This window comes from Camelus ferus, chromosome 1 (genome assembly GCF_009834535.1).
Source record: "Camelus ferus isolate YT-003-E chromosome 1, BCGSAC_Cfer_1.0, whole genome shotgun sequence".
Classification (NCBI taxonomy): Eukaryota; Metazoa; Chordata; class Mammalia; order Artiodactyla; family Camelidae; genus Camelus; species Camelus ferus.
Window position 1 is genome coordinate 113,107,080 of NC_045696.1, and position 18,673 is coordinate 113,125,752.

The 18,673-nt window shown below is 38.8% G+C and overlaps 1 protein-coding gene across 1 annotated transcript in view; it reads left to right on the forward strand.

The window, feature by feature from the left end:
• The window catches only part of THRB (thyroid hormone receptor beta), a 381,609-nt gene that overhangs the window by 145,762 nt on the left and 217,174 nt on the right, over window positions 1-18,673 (forward strand). The window contains 1 exon segment of the mRNA XM_032488494.1: window positions 15,677-15,748. The gene's annotated coding sequence lies outside the window, so the exon portion shown is untranslated.

The following is an 18,673-nucleotide window of genomic DNA, read 5'->3' on the forward strand; positions in this document are numbered from 1 at the left end:
AGAGGGTAAGAACCCAAGTTTCACTTTTCCTTTTCTTTGCATAAAATTTCTTTGCATAAGATTCAGTAATGCACCCAATCTTCTTATTCTCCGTGTAAAGTTAGAAACTTAACTCCTAAAGTTGTCATTAAAAAAAAAGGATAAAGTTTCCAGATATCTATAAATCAGTGAATGAACAAACTAGAATTTATAAAGAAGTACATCATTACATTTTGTACAATAGCCTTTTTCTAAAATCAATCCCTGCCTACAGTGGAAATTTGGAGGGGAAAAAAGAAAAGAATAAAAAAGATATTTAATATTCACTTTTGATTTCACTAGCCAGTGTTTGTAGCTCCTCTTAACGTTTTGGAGTGTTTCTTCCCACCCTTTTTCTATGCAAATATAATATATATGTGCTTAAAAATGGTTGAATTCGTATTTTGTATATATATAGGTTTTCATCCCGTTTTTTTACATTTAACATTTCGTTGTGGTTATTTCTCACATTGTGATTTGTAAGTATTAGTTTTAATGACTGCACAATTCCTTTCTAAAAGTGTTCCCTCCAGTTTGGAACTTACAGACTGCTTCTGATTTCATGCTACTAAGGCAAATACTGTGTAGATGTCTGTGCATTCAAATCTTGGTCTGCATTTTTGGTTATTTCCTTGGGAGCATCCGTGATCTCTTGGAGCTAAAGCAGAAACACAGCCTAGCTAGGCTACACGTCCCAGGAAAGAACTGATCCATCGTGATCCTTTTTTGCTAAAGGAATGACCAGTCATGTTTACATCCCTCTTTAGCCTACAACCTTATCCTCACAAAAACAGCATCACCAAACTGGACCATGGTGTTTGGCCCAAAACATGTTTTCCTTTCTTTGGACATGGAAGATAAGCCGGGATGGCAGCTTGCCCAAAAGTGATCCAAGAACCTTTTCTAGGGGAAATTTTGTCCGATAGGACCTGAGAGAATGTTTTAAAATAAAAGTTTCATTCAGGTGAAATTTGTTCCTGTGTTAGAAAGATAAGGTTTATTCTCACATGCCTGGACTGGTTCCTTCCAACATGTTTGCTAGTTCTTTTGTAGACACACCATTTCAATGACCTGAGAAAGACTTTACACCCTGAAAGGAGAGATAAAGGAAACTCAACACCATGAACGCCTTTATCACAGAGATGCACGGAGATGCTCACACCGTTCTTCATTGTCAATTGTAGAACCCTTTATTCCTCTTTCACAAAGTGTCTTTGTGTTTCTCAGAATGAGCTGGCTCGCTCTCTCCCAGCTGTCGGAAATGCAAGAGAACTTCATGGAAAGCAGGAGTGTACATTGTTCCTGGTGAGGTTAGAGGTGAGCTCCCGTCACTCGGTTGCTGTCGCCATCTGCTCTAGTGCTGCAGACACTGTTACGGTGGTGGGACAGGAAGTGTCTCTCATAGACCCTGGGAGGACCTTTTCTCTCCTGGCTCTGCGCTGGCTGATTTATCATGTGACTTTGAAAGCATTTCTTGAAGGTTTGTTTTGGATAAGATTATGACAGCTTATAAAGATACAGGTACTATAATAAGTTAACATAAATTAGAAAAGGAAGGAAAAGAAAAAGCAAGAAGCAAAGGAAAGCAAAGATAGATACTAATAATGATCTGGAGATTAGGTTAATATGCATATATATACCATTATACATTCAATAACTTTTTACGGAGTGCCTGATATTTGCCAGGGCTCTGGAACACGTTTTTCAAAGTTAGTTGCAAGACGTTAATGGCCCGTGAAATCATTTGAGTGACCATCATTTTAATTTAATAGAAAGAATCGGAGAGCATTGCACCAAGTAAAAGTATTATTTACTAAAATGTATGTTTCAAATTTATGTGTGTGTTTGTATATCGGGTGATGATATAAAATGTATTTCTTACTGACCTGCAGGTATGCACACATTTAGGGCTGAGTTTTCTAGAAGCCAATGGGAAGAGAGGAAACATTATACAATTTTTACTGCTCATCTCCTATGACAGTGCACAAGAAAAAAAAAGTTTTTGCTATTCTTCACAACGAGAAAAATGAAAACATGCTAAACAACCTCTTTACATAAAACGCTAGTAATTTAAGGCTGTTTCTTTCAGCCTTCCTCCCTCCTCTGCCCCATGTAAATGATAGCATCCCCTCTACACTCTAGAAGATGTCTGAAATTCACCCTGATGGGTACCTTAGTCCTGTGACAGTTCCTTACCATGGTTGTCCATGTTTTTATGAATGCTAACTGGGAAGTATGTGATATTTCTTAAAGTTTTATAAATAAATTCATTTTTTGAGGCAAAACATACATCCATTCCATTAAAACATTCCAGTAAAACACAGACATCTGCTCCATTAAAAATGGTGGTTACTAACTAAGACGGTTGCTATGTCTACAAGTCATTAGTACACAGCTTGATAAAATTTTCACCAAGCATAAACAAACACTCATTTAGATCAGGAAATGAAACACTGACAGGAAAGAGATCTCCTCATGCCCCCTTCAGTGTCTCCCCCAAAAGACTGAACTCTCCTGAGTTCTAAAACTACAGATTAATTTTGCTTCGTTTTGAACTTTATATAAAGGGCTCATGTAGAATGTACGTCTTGTGTCTGACTTAATTTTCTCAATATTGTGTTTGTGAGACTTTTTCATCACTTTTCCATCACTGTTGACTTATATTCCATTGTATGCATATATCCATTCTACTGATGATGAATATTTTAATTGTTTCCAGCTTTGGCTAATGATTAAAAAGTGCAGCTATGGAATTTTTGTTCAGGTCTTTGGGAGAACATGAAAACAAATTTCTGATGGATTTGAAGATGAAATTGCTGATTCCTAAATATATACATACGTGTGTGTGTGTGTGTGTGTGTGTTTGTGTGTATTCAACTTCAAGAGATACTATGAACAGTCAGTGTTTATACTCCCAGGAGCAGTATATGAGAGTTCAGTTTCTCCATATCTTCTCCAACACTAGGTGTTGGCAGTATTTTTCACATTAGCTCTCTGGGGGTGGTGTGGGTGTGTACAGCTAACTCCTTGTGTTTTTAATTTGCATCTACCTGATAAATAATGAGATTGAGCTCTTTTATATATGTTTGTTTGCACATAAATATTCTCTCATGTGAGGTTATCCAAGTCTTTTGGACATTTTTAATTTGGTTATTGTCTTTTTCTTATTGCTTTAGAGGAGTTCTATATATATATTCTGAAATTATTCCTTTGTCAGCCATGTATATTGCAAATATTATTTTGTACTTTTCACTCATAATGGTGAACAGAAATTCCTAATTTAACGTAATTTTTAACTTTTTCTTTATTGCTATATATTTCCTTTTTTGTTTGTTTCTTCTTTCCTTTCTTTTCTTTTTCCTTTATTGTTAGTGCTCCTTGTGTTCTGTTTAAGGAAAGCTTTGCTTACCCTAAAATCATTAACATATTCACCTACACTGCCTTTTACATTTAGACCAACTCTCCGTCTGGAATGATTTTTCTGAATCATGTGAAGTTGACCCACCACCATTTACTCAAAATTCTACCCTTTTTCTCACTGCAAAGCAGTGTCACCTTTTATGATCAATGTATATGGGATGGTTTGTTTCTGGACTCTCTGTTGAGTTCTCTTGATCTATTTGTTTATCCTTGTATCAATGGCTTACACTATTAATTAATGTTGATTTATACTACTTTAACTGGTGGTGCAGCATCCACTCATGTTCTTCTTCAGTGTTGCCTTAACTATTCTTGATTCATTGCTTTCCACGTAGATTTCAGAATCAGTTTACTAACTTCCACTAAAAAATACTTGTGCAATTTTGGTAGGGATTATATTGAATCTATAATAATTTGGGAAGGATTGACATCTTTACAATATTGATTCTTCCAATCTGTAATCATATATCCTTGCCTTCCACTTTATTTTTAGTAAGATTAAGTGGTTTCCTGTGTAAAGGTCTTACATACCATTTTTTAGATTTCTTTTTAAGGTATTTTATATTTTTATGCTAAAAAAGTGTTATAATTTAGTAAATTTTATTTCCTGACTGTTTATTATTGGTATATAGCATTTCAATTGAATTTTGTATGCTTATCTTATATATACAGTGACCTAGCTAAATTCACTTACTAGTTTTAATAATTTCTGTGTAGATTATTTTAGCTTTTCTCTATACAGTTATGATGTTGGGGAATAAATATGAGTTTATTTCTTTTTTTTTCAGTCTTTTTTTCTTATATCAGTGGCTAGGACCTCTGATATGGTATTAAATATAGATGGTTATAGAGGTAACCTTGAATTTTTCCTAATCTAAGAGGGAAGTTTTCAATATTCATCATATAATATTTGTTGTAGGTTTTATCAGACTGAGAAAGTTTACTTCCAATTCCAGTTTGCTAAGAATTTTTACAGTAAAGAGATTTGAATATCAAATGTTTTTTCTGCATCCATTGAAATAATTATGTGCTTTTTTTCTCATTTTTCTGTTAGTAGGATGCTTTACATTGATTAATTTTCCAATATTAAACCGACCCTCTATTTTTAGAATAAATCCCTCTTTCTCATAATGTGTTATCCTTTTGAAAATGTCTCAGGACTCAGTTTGTTAATACGTTGTTTAGAATTTTTCTCCTAAGTTCATAAAGGATTTTAGTTTGTAATTTTCTGTTCTTGTAATGTCTTGTTCAATTATGGGAACAAGGTGACGCTGGCCTCATAAAATTTCATGTAATGAGTTATGACATGATCCCTTTTTTCCTATATTCTGAAAGAACAATGTGAGACTGGTGTGATTCTCCCCTAAGTGTTTGATGAAACTCACCAGTAAAGCAGTTTAGCCCTGGAGAATATTTTGTGAGGACATTTTTAAGTACAAAATCAGTTTTTTAATGGATATAGGACTAGTCACATTTGTATTATTTTTTCCTATTTTGGTAAATATTTTTGGGTGCGTTAAACCATTTCATCAACATCTTCAAGTACGGCCATAAAGTGTTTAAAAATCCTCTTATCTTTTTAGTGTCTGTAGAATCTATAATTTCCCTTTTTCATTCCATATTTGTAACTTTTGACTCCTCTTTGCCTTTCTTGATTAATCTGGCTAGAGGCTTATAGATTTTATTACTATTTTCCAAGAAGAAACTTTCATCTTGGGTTATTTCCTTCAACTCTGTGTTTTCTACATCATTAACTTCTAATTACTATTTTCTTCTTTCCACTTTAGTTGACTTTAATTTGATGTTATTTTTAGGACTTCTTGAGATAGATACTTAGGTGACAGATTCATTTACTTACATAAATTTCCCTCTCATCACACTTTTACCTGCATTTCACACCTTTTGCTATGCCACGTTTTCTTCACATTTCAGTTCATAATATTGTCTAATTTTCATTGTGCTTTGACCTTAACACATGGGGTAATTAAAAATATATTGCTTAACTTCAAACGTTTGTGTATTTTTTGGTTACTATTTTATTATTGATTTCTAGCTTAATTCCACTGTGGTTGGAGAACATATTATATATGATTTTTGATCTTCGAAATTTTTCCATATTTATTTGTTGCCCAGGACATGGTAAATTTTGGTGAATGGCCGGTGTGCCATCTGTATATTCTGTAGCTGTTGGCCACAATGTTCTAAATAGAGTAAGTCACATTTGTTAATCACGTTATCCAGATCTAAATACTAACTCAGTTAACTGTTCTGCTAGTTACTGAGGGAGGTTCATCAAAATCCCCCACACTGACAGTGGATGTGTTTACTTCTTTTTTTTAGTTGTAACAATGATGACTTCATGTATTTGGGAACTATGTTATTAGGTACCTTCAGATTTAGAATTGTTACGTCTTCCTATGGATTGATTCTTCTGTCATTATGAAATATCCCTTTTTACCTCTTGCAATATCTCTTATCATTAAGTTCACTGTGTCTGATATTAATATAATTTATATGTATTTTTTCCAATCCTATTATTCTTTCAAATTTGGTGTTCTTATATCCAAAATGTGTCTCATTTAAGCAACGCTTAACTGGGATTTAAAAAAAAAATGAGTGCAACTACATTAGTGTTTAGTCTACTTATATTTTATGCAATTACTATTATTATTTGGATTATAATCTATGATATTGCTATTTGATTTTTTATTTGCCCCAACTGTTCAGTGTTTCTTTTCTTCTTCTTTGTTTCCTTATTTTGAATTAATGAAGTACTTTGCTTAATTGCGTTTTTAGTTATATATTCTTTTACTGTCTTTTAATGCTTACCCTGAAATTAAAATTGTACCATTAATTTATTAGAATATTATACAAATTAGGATTTTGACTACTTTCCAGAAAATGCAACAGACTTAGAGCATTCTAATTCTATTTACTACTCCTACCCTTTTATTATTGCTTACATTTCAAATTTACATACACTTTAAAACTACATGACATTACAATTATTGTTTTGAACAGTTAATATTTGTTTAGACTTGCTACATATTTATCACTTCAGTTGCTCATCATTCCTTTCTGTGTTTCCAAGTTCCGGTCTGGATCTTCTTCCTTCCACCTGAAGTACAGCTCTTTAATATTCTTTTAGTGTTGATCTGCTGATGAAAATTCTCTTATCATCGCTTGTCTGAAAAGGTTTCATTTCATCTTCATTTTTAAACAGCCTTATTGAGGTGTCCTTGATATAAGATTAACTAAATGTATTTAAAATACTCGACTTGGTAAATTTTGACATACATATACACTGTTGAAACAGCACCACCATCTACATAGTGGGCAGATCCGTTACCCCCAAAGTTACTTTATGCTCCATTTTGATTCTCCAAATGCAGAGCTTTACTTTGAGGGCCCTTGGAACAAACCCACCTTTTCCTGGGCCTTTGCACTGGGTTCAGTATAGAGCTAGGTAAATATCTTCCAATTTCCTGGGTCAGCGTAAAAATAACAGTGACACTTACATCATGCTTATACATGCCAGGTTCTGTTTTAAACGCTTTACACATTTCAGTATTTAATTACTTTAACTTAATCCTCTCACAGCTCTGTGAATTAGGTATTATTACTGTCCCCATTTTACCATTGAGGAACCTGACATGGACCCTAGAGATCCCTAAAGTGTGTCTCAGGGCGTGATCACACTTGGGCAGCCTTTGGCCTGGTGGAAATCTACCTGGAGGTTCCCCAGTGTCTCAGTAGCAAGTACAAGCACAGCTGTGTTCCTTTCAGTTCCTTTGTCTTATTTTTGTTTTGGGAAATTTGGAAAATATGGGTAAGTATACAGAATAAAATGAACATCACAATAACCTAGCCACCCAAAGATGATGACTTTTAGCAATTAATTGTCCATCCTCTGAGCCCTTTGCCACCATGGATACCACCCCAGGAGCATCTTTGTCATTGAGGAGGCTTTGGATATAGCTATCATCATTTATGTAAGATAAATTCTGGGAAGGAGAGATGCTGAATAAAAGAACGTGAATGATACACTCACTAATGTTTTACTAGTTGGGCGAGTAGAGGCGTGGGGAAGTGTACACAGTAACGTGGGTGAATGTCTCAAAGTCACAGGTAAGAAAGAATATTCCAGTACCAGAGTACTCACAAGAAAGCCTCCAAAGATACTCTGATAGGATGATTCTGTACCATCTGTTCATTTTATTTTTCCTTTTAGAGAGAGGGAAAAGTTTTAATTTTTTAGTAAGTAACCTTGTTTGGGTAGGTACCATTGACTTTGGCGCTATAAAGCCTTTAAACGTTTGTTTTTCCAGTTAATTATGTTGCTCCAATTTCCAACTGTACGCACTCAGTCAAAGGAATCATTACGAAGTTCGCTCTGGTCTGTAATCCGGACGGACATCCTCTGCTATTGCTCCTTGTGGGTAGCGGTTTCCCTGCCATGCTTTGTTTGCAGATCCCCCGGGGGTGGTTCTCTGGAGGGATGAATGCAATCTTTGTTCAAAGGGGCAGGAGAGAGAATAATCTAATTCTACCAAAGAGAGAAGACAGTAAACCGATCCTGTGTTTCCATTGCTGTTGGAAAAAGAACAGTAAGTGACAGCAGAACTGAATAGCTTGATACTTGCACGGTATAAATTACCCAGCGGAAGAGCTATGTTGAGAAGGAGACTGAGGATTTGATCTCTGCCTTTCAGTGTTCGGTCATTGTCAACCACGAAGTACAAAGGTTGGCTCAGCAAACCTTGGCTTCATCCAGGATACTAGAGAGAGAGCCAATAGATTTTTCTCTCTGCTAAATTGCTCAAGATTGGTCTTTTGTGGATATGTTTACGTTGGTGAATAAAGTCCGAGTACTTTAGCTATTTTGCTACTGGAGCGCTTTTCAAACTGTGGCTTGGGCCCTATTAGTGGGTAATAAAATCAATTTAGCAGGTTATTACTAACCTTTTTTTTAATGGAAGAGTATATAAAAAAGAATAGAATACAATAGTGTTGAATGGAATGGAAAATATCCGAGTATGTCACGTGAGCGAGAATAATGTCTTATGGAATTTTGTTTTAGTTAGATACACATACACACATCTAAATATATGGACATGTGTTATGGACTAAAACAAACTTCTTATTGTGGGTCTTGGTCAAATAATTACTGCTGGGAATTTTTTTACCTTAGAGATTTCTTTTTCTTCTTTCTGGGAGTATTTTTGAATACAGACAATTTTTCAAAAGTTGTTTCTCTGGAATTGAACAGATCAAACTTTGGGGGTCTGGGGTTGAGGTGAACGGAAAATCTTTGTATTGTTATGGACAGCAATTATCTTCTTGCTGATCAAAACAACAAGTAGAACAAAACTTGGCTTATCTGAATTTGTCTGTATTATGATCGTGTATAGGGAGCAACTCTGATAATGACACCTCTTTTCAAATGTCACATGGAAAGCACCCTAAGTCAGAAAGCGACCATGGTGGCATTCAAATACCAACCCAAGCATCATCATACTCTGACTAAAAGATGGCTCATGGTGACACTGTACATCTAGCTTGCCTGTGACTGAAGTTAAGACTTTGCCAGACAATGAAGTCACTAATGGTGGATTGTGATGATGTGATGTGGTGATTTAAAAACTTAACCTGATAATTTGATAATAGAATAAAGTTTTCATGTATGCAGTTTTCCTCCTAATTCAGCTTAATTCAAATCTGTATTAGTTGTTCTGAGTTAACACTAAGAGGACTTATGAACTAGGGTAAGATCTAGAGGGCGGGCCCAATTATATACAATACCTACCTTCTGGCGAGAGCATCCATTCGTTGGTACTTCATCCTTATGAAACCAAAGAACAGTCAATACAATCAATAAAGACAGTCGCCCTAGAGAAAGGCAGTGGCTTCCTGGGGTGCTATTTGAAAGGGGTTTAGAGATTGGCATTGGACTCGGCAGTAAGGAAAGTTTGTGCTGAATTAGTATTTTCCTTGACGAGCATGGGAAGGGGCCGATGGTGACATTAAGCCATGCGTTTATCTTGGAACTTTTCAATTCAGTAAATCTTATGGTATCTTGGAAACATGAGTTATTTTCTCCATTTTATAGGGTGAAGGAAAGGAACAGTAGACAGGTGTAGCCCAGCATTAAACCTTTTACTTTTTTTTTTCCTGTGCATTTTTTTTAATTGAAGTTAAGTTGCTTTGCAATCTTATATCAGTTTCAGGTGGTCAACAGAGTGATTCAGTATTTGTATACATTATACTTCACTTAACAGAATTAAAACTTTTAGTATCTCTTGCTCTTGTTTCATTTCTGTTCACATTCATGGAGATTATTTCAGATAGTGCCTTACAAATGTTTATCTGTTTCCTCCTTTCCATTCCTACTGCCCCTGTTTTGTTTTTGATCCTCATTAAAAGAATTAGTATAGGAGATCTCTAGATCACTCCCCTGCTTCTGGTGCTTAGAATTGTTGGATCGGGTAAGAGGTCATGGGCTCCATCAAAAACCAAAGGAAAGCGATGGACCATCTCTCAGAAAACTGAATCTTATACAGACTCCTGCCAGTTTGCTCAGGAGGGCTGTGAATTAATTCCCTGAGGTCTACGCTTAATTACAGATCCCTGGTCTAGCTGTCTCCCTCCTGTCAACCCCTCAAGCTTTTATCAGAGTAATATTTCTAATGCACAGTTTGAATCATACCACTCTCTGCTCAGGACCTATTCAGTTCCCGTTGCCTTCAGAACAGGAGGAAGCCCAGTGTGCTTGGACTGGGATCCACACTTTCCAAGCCCCCTCTTTGCAGCCTCACTGAACTCTCCTCCCAAGTACACAGCCTTCTGAGCCTGACCAGAACACTTGCTGTTTCCCTCAGTACTGCTTGTACTCTGGTCCCATGGTTGCTGCTACCTGCACACCCTTTCCCTCACTTCCGCCTGCTGATGGATTTTCTAAACTTCAAGCCCAGAGTGTGTTCTGGTTCTCAGTTATTTGTGCAGGCGGAGCTCTCAGCACCTTGTGTGGTGTCTCGTCCATCCTGGTGGTGGGTTTGCCTGTCTGCCCTCAGATCCCTTCCCTGCCCGTCCCCTGTGTGACTGAAAGGTTGCCATCAAGGCCTGGGCTGTCCAGGTTCTGGAGTCAAGGGGTCTCCTTCTGGGTGGCCCTGGAAGGAGAACAGGAGACTGAAGGCAGAGGAGGAAACTGGGCCATTCCTTTCTCACACTCTCTGCCCCAGGCAGGCTCTCTAATAACAGCTGCGTCTCCTCTGGGGATTCGAAACCTACCAGGGAGGCCGTTGGAGCATTCAGCTTCTGCAGAGGCGGTGGCAGGGGGCAGACCCTGGCCCCTGGGCTCCAGCATCAACACATCCATGCTTGTTGTTCCTGTAGCTCAGGGATTCTCTGCAGTTCTGAGCTCCCAGATGCCTCAGTCTCCCGTTTGCCTTCACAGCTTTCCTTCTCCTGGGCAATCAGTTCCTGGCACTATAGTCCTTCTATTTAAATACTTAGATCACTCTATGTTTTCCTGGTTGAACCTGACTGAAACAGCTGGCATTTGGTGGCTATTTGATGAATTTTATTACATAATTTTAAACTCTCTTCTATGTGGGCATCTGTCTTTTGGGTAAACCAGTGGTAGGTCCTGCATCAGTTGTATCTAGTGCACAGTCACATTGCATGGCGTGACTTGGAGGAGTAATGAATTACCTTAAAACTCAATGGTTTGTCAAAAACTAAAAATAGAATTACCATACGATGTAGCAATCCCACTCCTGGGCATGTATCCAGAGGGAGCGCTAATTCGAAAATGTTCGTAGCAGCACTATTTACAATAGCCAAGACATGGAAGCAGCCTAAATGTTCATCAGATGACAGATGACTGGATAAAGAAGTCATGGTATATTTATACAGTGGAATATTACTCGGCTACAAAAAAAAGAATAAAGTAATGCCATTTGCAGCAACATAGATGGACCTGGAGATCATCAGTCTAAGTGAAATAAGCCAGAAAGAGAAAGAAAAATACCATATAAGACTCATATGTAGAATCTATAAAAAGAAAAAAGACATGAATGAACTTATCTGCAAAACAGAAACAGACTCAACATAGAGAACAAACTTATGGTTACCAGGGGGGAGGGAGTGGGAGGGATAAATTGAGAGTTAGAGATTTGCAAATACTAACTGATAGATATATAGAACAGATAAACAACAAGTTCATACTGTATGGCACAGGGAAAACTATATTCAATATCTTGTAGTAACTTAAACAATGAAAAAATATGAAAACAAATATATGTATGTATAGGTATGACTGAATATTATGCTGTACACCAGAAATTGACACAACACTGTAAGCTGACTATACTGCAATTAAAAAAAAATTCAATGGTTTGAAATAGTTGGCACTTATGAGTTCACGAGTCTGAGGACTGGCTGGGTGGTTCTTTGAGTTCCAGCTGGACACACTCATACATCTGCGTCCACCAGTGGGTCAGCTGGGTGGCCCTGCCCAGCTTGCCTGGGCTGATTAATATGTGTGGGGCTTGGCTACCGTAGGCTGATCTGGAACAGTGGTGGCTGAGACATGAGTCAATGCCATTCCACGTTTCTGAGCCATGACAAGCTAGTCCAGGCATGTCCTCATGGCAGTTAGAGGAGCAAAGAAGACACAGAAACGTAACAAGAACTTTTTCAAACTTCAACATGCGGCATACCTGCTAACAGTTCATTGGCCAAAGCAAGTCATGTGACCAAAAGCTGCATCAGAGAGGGCAGGGAAATCGACTCCACCTCTTTAGTGAGAGGAGCTGCGAAGTTACATGGCAAAAGGGTAGTTGCCAGGGGGGCTGAAGTTGTAGGCAGTGAATGCAATGCAATCAGTCTATCCCAGGCTCCAGAGAATTTGATGAGAGACCTGAGACCAAAGAAATAGAACGATGACATTAAATTTTTGCCATCATAGTAACTCTTCTTAAAAGAAAACTTTGCAATAAAATACACGTTATGTATTTGCTAGTTTGTTCTGTAGAGTTCATTTGTACATAGTTACAGACTGAAAAAAAAATAGACCGAGTAAAGAGTCATTTATAAATAACATATTAATAAACCGAGTTAAAGGGACTTTATTTATACTTTAACCTTCAATTTGCATTAATTGGGAGCAGTCCTGGGAAATGGTGCCAACCTTACCTCAGGTCAGATGGCTTAACAAAATGAACTGCTTCATGCCCAGAAATTAATGTATCCCAAATATAAATAGGATTCAGTTACAAAACAGAATTTTGAAAGTACAGAATAACCACACTGTTAATATATTTGTGTCCCAATTAAAAATGTGTAAAGAACACACATTTTGGGCTAAAGTTGTCCCAGGGAGCGATTCTCATTTTTGCCTTGAATTTTGTGTCAACAAACCAGGCCACCTCCTTTGAGCCACGAGCAAATTCACAGATCCCTGTTTTCTAAAGACACGAAGAATTAAAAATGGGGATGTTTAAGTTGGAAAGGTCTGGGCCTTGACCTTGCTACTTTAAATTTCCTTCATCACTAGGAAGTCACTTTGAATTTGTCTCTGCGGAGAACTCTAATTTGGTTTGAGCCACACCATGAAAGAGATGCTGTCTGTTTGTATTATAGAAAAACTTGGAAGCCACCTCCGTGACACTGTTTTTCAGTTTTCTCCTCTGCAGTTTTCTCCTGAAACCTGAGCCTGTTCTCAGTCATTCAGAATGAGGCCTCTGACCACCTACTGCCGGAGCGAGATTCCTGGCTAGCCTCTTTTTCACTGTCTGGGCAAAATTTGGAACCTTCTTTGCCTCTCCTTTCCTCATCTGAGCAATGGGGTTATTAATAATACCTACCTCATCTGATCAGTGTGAGGATTAAATTAAGTGAGCTTAGGTAAGAGGATTAGCCTAGCCTGCCCACAAGATGTGTTTCAGAAGTGTTATATTAAAATACTCATTATTATTAATTATGAGGTGAGAAAGTTTAGGTGGTTTTCACTGAGTCAGGTTCACATACAGTCTTCAAAGTCTTAATCAGAATTGTACCCTCAAAAAGTACACTGCGGTTCAGTATTGTTTTTCATACAAAGGCACTGTTTGTTTTTAGATATTAGTGTCAAGGGTAGTGGTGTATATCTCCTCATTGTCACCCTAAAGCCACAGCAATTACAAACACAAGCTTCTTCCTGGCCTTGCCAACATGGTCTTTGAGAACGCTTTTAGAATGTGCTTCTTAAATGCTGTGGTCTTCAATCTCACGATCAGAGTTTCTGGTTGTCTAGCAAACAATGAGATGATATCGACACACTTGGGATTTGAGATTTATGACAAAAGCAAATGGAGAGAGACTTGGAAGAAAATAGATCAATACAAGCCCAAAGTCTTCCTGAATGTTGTTTTAAAAGGGAGGGGTGGGGGAGGGGGAAAAAAGAGGGTTAAAAAAAGGAAAGACATTTTAAAAAATGAAAAATAAATTTTAAAAAGAAAAGGAAAATTAATAATAAGCCAATCAATTTTTAACAAATCCATTTTGCCTTTAACACACTGAGTGTCCACTCTGCATGGAGTCACACTGCAGAAGAACAGCACTTTGAGATGCTCTGGATGGAGGTGCAGAAGAAACTCGTACATACACACATACGTACGCATCCACACACAACCACCACGCACTTTTTAAAAATTCTTATTTCTTATTTGAAGTGTAGTCAATTTACAATGTTAGTTTCAAATATACAGCAAAATAATTCAGCTATACATATATATATATATAGTCATATATATGCAGATTTTTTTCCATTACAGCTCATTACAAGAAATTGAATACAGTTCCGTATACTAGACAGTAGGTACTTGTTGTTTATCTATTTTATGTATAGTAAAGTGTATCTATTAATCCCAAATGTCTAAGCTATCCCTGCCCCTCTTCCCCCACCCCCAGTAATCACAGTTTGTTTTCTATGTCCGTGAATCCTTTTCTGGTTTGTAAGCAAAATTTGTATTTTCTTTTTAGATTCCACCTAGAAGTGATATCATTATAGTATTTGTCTCTCTCAGTCGGACTTACTTCACTTAGTACAATCATCCCTAGGTCCATCCACGTTGCCAGCACACACTTTAATGACAGGACAAGTGCTTTGATGGTCCCGGGCAGAGCGGCAGTGACTGAGCGGAGACTTAGTGTGGCAGCAGAGGGCACGAGCTGCTGCCGTCACAGTGGCCAGCTCACACACGTGACACTGAGTCGAAGTGTAGAAGGCCAGATACAGGTACACAGACTTGGATCACCTAGGTGAATTAAAAACATTCAAACACTGTTCATTGTCCTGGAAACACATATTATTTGTAAATGTTAAAAAGCATTGTGTTCTGGAAAGATACAAACAAATTCATGGTCTGGCCTTGGAGTGAGGTTGTCAAGAAGATTATGTGCTCTATTTTGTTTAATTAGAAAAAAAAATAGCTGATTAGGACAAAATATTGTCAGTGGTCCCTTCTGAGTAGCGGGGACCCAGACATTTGTTCCGCCAACCTCTGCTCCTCTGTGATGTCTAAGTTCCCCACAACAACAATTGTGGAACCACAGTTACTGAAAACGCAGCTCCTCACTGGCTGTGCAGAGAGACACCTGGCGACGTCATTTCCTGCAGGAACCCAGGCTGGGGCCAGCTTGACTGTGTCTTCCATGCTTTACACCCGTGGGAAGTGTCCCCAGCATCATCGCATTGATCCCTTCCGGACAGCTCCGTAGCTTCCTCTCAGCCACACACCCTGACGTCTCGCCAGAGGCACGACCCACGCTGGTCTTTGTTAGGACCTAGCCTGGGAACTGCCCTCTGACACCCAGCTGGACCCCTATTTAGCACAAAATTCCTAAGATGTTTAAGATTCACCATTACCTTTTGGCCATCTTCCCAGCCTGGGAATCCAAAACCCTGGAGTCCTGTGCACAGATAAGTAGGTCTTTGGGATCCACAAACGTTGTCCAATGCCTATAATGCATTATAACAACCCTTATGTTAAAGCCCCTTTCTCTGAAGCCGCCTTCCCTTGGGAATGAGATTTTGTCTAAGTCTATTTGCATCTATTCAAAATCAGAGGCAGCCCTGAAACCAGATTCTGTTTAAACATAGAAGGAAGAGCAGTGGCAGATTAAGCAAATGTTGGGGAACTTTAAAAAAAAAAAAAAACACACTTCTATTTATCTTCCTGTGTTTCCTTTTTTCCAGATCTGCAGTTCCCCTCTCGTCGGCCGTCCTGCGTGGGTGCCTAGTTCCTCCCTGGATTTCATGGATCGGAAGGTTAGATGCCAGGCTTGACTTGGCTGTTTGCAGATTCGTGGTCTTTATGATTGTTGCTTTTTAACATTATGGGAATTGTCTTCTCATTTGTGGCACTACTACTGTTGTTACTGAACACAGTTTTGAACTCTGTAGGTATTTGGGAGAAATATAGAACATGAAATGGATCAAAAATCAACATAATGGAGAAAAGGATGCTATGAATTCACTTGGAGGAAGAAAAGTCATAATTGGTCAGAGTGAAAGGAGCCCATTTTTAATTTGTTATATGGAAAACTGCTTGATAAAGAAGCAATAGTCCTCTCCAATCTCTCTGTCCTAAAATGGTTTAAAAAAAGAAAAAAAAAGAAAAGAAAAGAAAGGCAAAAGGATGAGATCACCTTTGGTTAGAGCAAGTCTGATAGGATGTGAGCACCTGTGCAGGGCAGAGCCTCTTCCCCTACTGCCCAGCCCACTGGGCCTCCCTCTGGTCTCCAGATGTTTGGAAGTCTCAAGCCGCCTGTTGGGAGCACGAAGATGTCATTTGGAACCGAGTTTGTTTACATTATTATAACAACAGTTTCAGTTTGTCTCCGCCGTTAAGGTTGTATCAACACTTCCCTTTCTGTGTTTATTATTTTTAGCAGTTGAAAAGCTAAGCATGAAAAATGTCTCTCTGGCGGTCAGGGGACGTTCCGGCTGGGCCAGGGTCTGTGGCGTCTGGAGCAGTGCTGGCGGGTGAGGGAGTCGGGTCTTCTGAATGCTGTCTTTGTGTCTCCCATCGCCAGGGCCTCTGGCCTATTGTCCGGCCGCCTCGGCTGGGGTGGCGCTATCTGATTGTAACCAGTGCTAATATTACAGGGCTCAGTGCCCAGGCCCTCCCTGGGGGCCCCTAGTCTGGCTGCCTCTGTCTCCCAGCCCTCTCTCCAGGGGACCAGTCACAGCTCTCATATCAGAAACACTATTTGTAATTTATAGAATGTTCCAGGGAAAAGGATCAGTAAGGATCGTCTAGACCTGCAGGTCTCTGACATTTTTTTTTTTTTACAAAGAACTTTTACTCAAATGCAATCTTTCAATGAAACCCGATTTGTAAGACATGCAAAAGTACAGCCGTTCTGTTTGAAGGCACGAAGCTTGCCCTAAACGCCACTCTTTAGCCTTCTCTCCCTCCACACCCCTAACCAAGGTGACTTCTCAGGTCCCCTCACCACCCCCTCTCCAGGTAACCTTCACCTACACCTCCCCAGAATTCTTGCCACCATTTTTACAGGGCAAGCCCCTCAGTCTACGGATAAGGAAACTAAGAGGTGATTTTATAGATGCTTAGCACATGAGACATTAGACACTAAAAAAGTATACTGGATTCATTTTTTACGTAGTTTTAGAGAAGGCAGGACTAATCTCGGGTGATAACAATTAAAAGAGTGGTTACTTCGTGGAGAGGAGGGGTTGACGGGGAATGGGCTCAGGAGAATTTTCTTGGGTGATGGAAATATTTATCTCAACAGAAGTGTGGGCTGCCTGGCATTTGTCAAAACTCTCCTGTGCTTTTTACCATATGTAATAAAAACAAAGAAGGAGGATAAGGCCAAAATATTAGCTGATTTGTGGATGAAAATGCTGAGAACTTCTTTAAATACTGAAAATTCTGATGGTCTTTCTTAAAGCTACGTGGCTGTTTATTGAATGGGGTCTATGGTCATTATGCAAAGTTACAGAAGACAGGAGACCACGATGGTTTTCCAGCCCTTTCTTGGTTCAGTAATTATGAAAAACAGAAAAAACATCTCAGAGAATTTCAGACAACAATGCACTGAATCCCTTTTGGGGTCTTCTAGCCCATCGTGCAGCTGAAGTGTGTTTACTGGTGTTCTGAGAGTAGACGTTGCAAGTACGCTGCTTGATTCGTGCATGACTTTGACATGTACTATTGGTAAACTCCAGGAAATTGCTCATAATTTTTTAAATATTTTGTTCCTTCTCTGAATGCTTTTTTATGACCTATAAAATGGAAGTTTTCTTGTCACATATCTTGCTGGAGTGGAACTTCTGGTGACAGAGTGGAATTCAGGCCTGAAGGGACACTGACATCCTTGCACTAAGGCATTTGGGCCCTTTAAAAGTGACTTTCCTTGGGGGAGGGTAGAGCTCAGTGGTAGAGCGCATGCTTAGCATGCACGAGGTCCTGAGTTCAGTCCCCAGTACCTCCTCTAAAAATAAAGAAATAAATAAACCTAATTACCTACCCCTCCTCTAAAAAAAAAAACCCAAAGTAAATAAATGTCACTTTTCAAAAAATAAAAAAAAAAATTTTAAATGACTTTCCTTCCCCCGACATACTTGGAACCAACTCTACTTAAATTGTTCAGTGTGCACGTTTTAGAAGTCTGGCATGAACATCGAAGGTTATGATTTGGGTTGAAATACTGCTAAGGTCATAGGCCCAGGCAGAGAGGACCCAGAGGCCAACCCTGCATTTTAGATCCTGATGAGAAAACTGGGCTGGGAAGAGCCAGGAGAATGTTCTCGAAAAGGAAATGATGACAGTGATGGGAAATGGTAAGAAAGGGTCACGTGAAGCAGGAGCAGGAAGGCTTTAAAGATACAGTCGTCCCTGGGAATCTGGGGGAGCAGTTCCAGGACCCCCAGCATATGAAAATCCTAGATGCTCGAGTCCCTCATGTAGATAAAATGGTGCAGGACAGTCAACCCGCCACTTCCCCGGGTTCCACATCCGTGGATTCAACCAGCCCCGGATGGACCCAAGGGGCGGGCTGTGCACCAGTGTTCCAAACTTCAGGGCTGTGTGACTTTTCTTCAGAAAGAACTAACTGCTACTTCTGTGATTTCCAAAAAAAAAAAGGCCAAGGCCTATTTCACTCATAAGATGGATCCACATTAACAAAAATTTAGACCACTAATGAGGCTATGGAAAAACGGAAT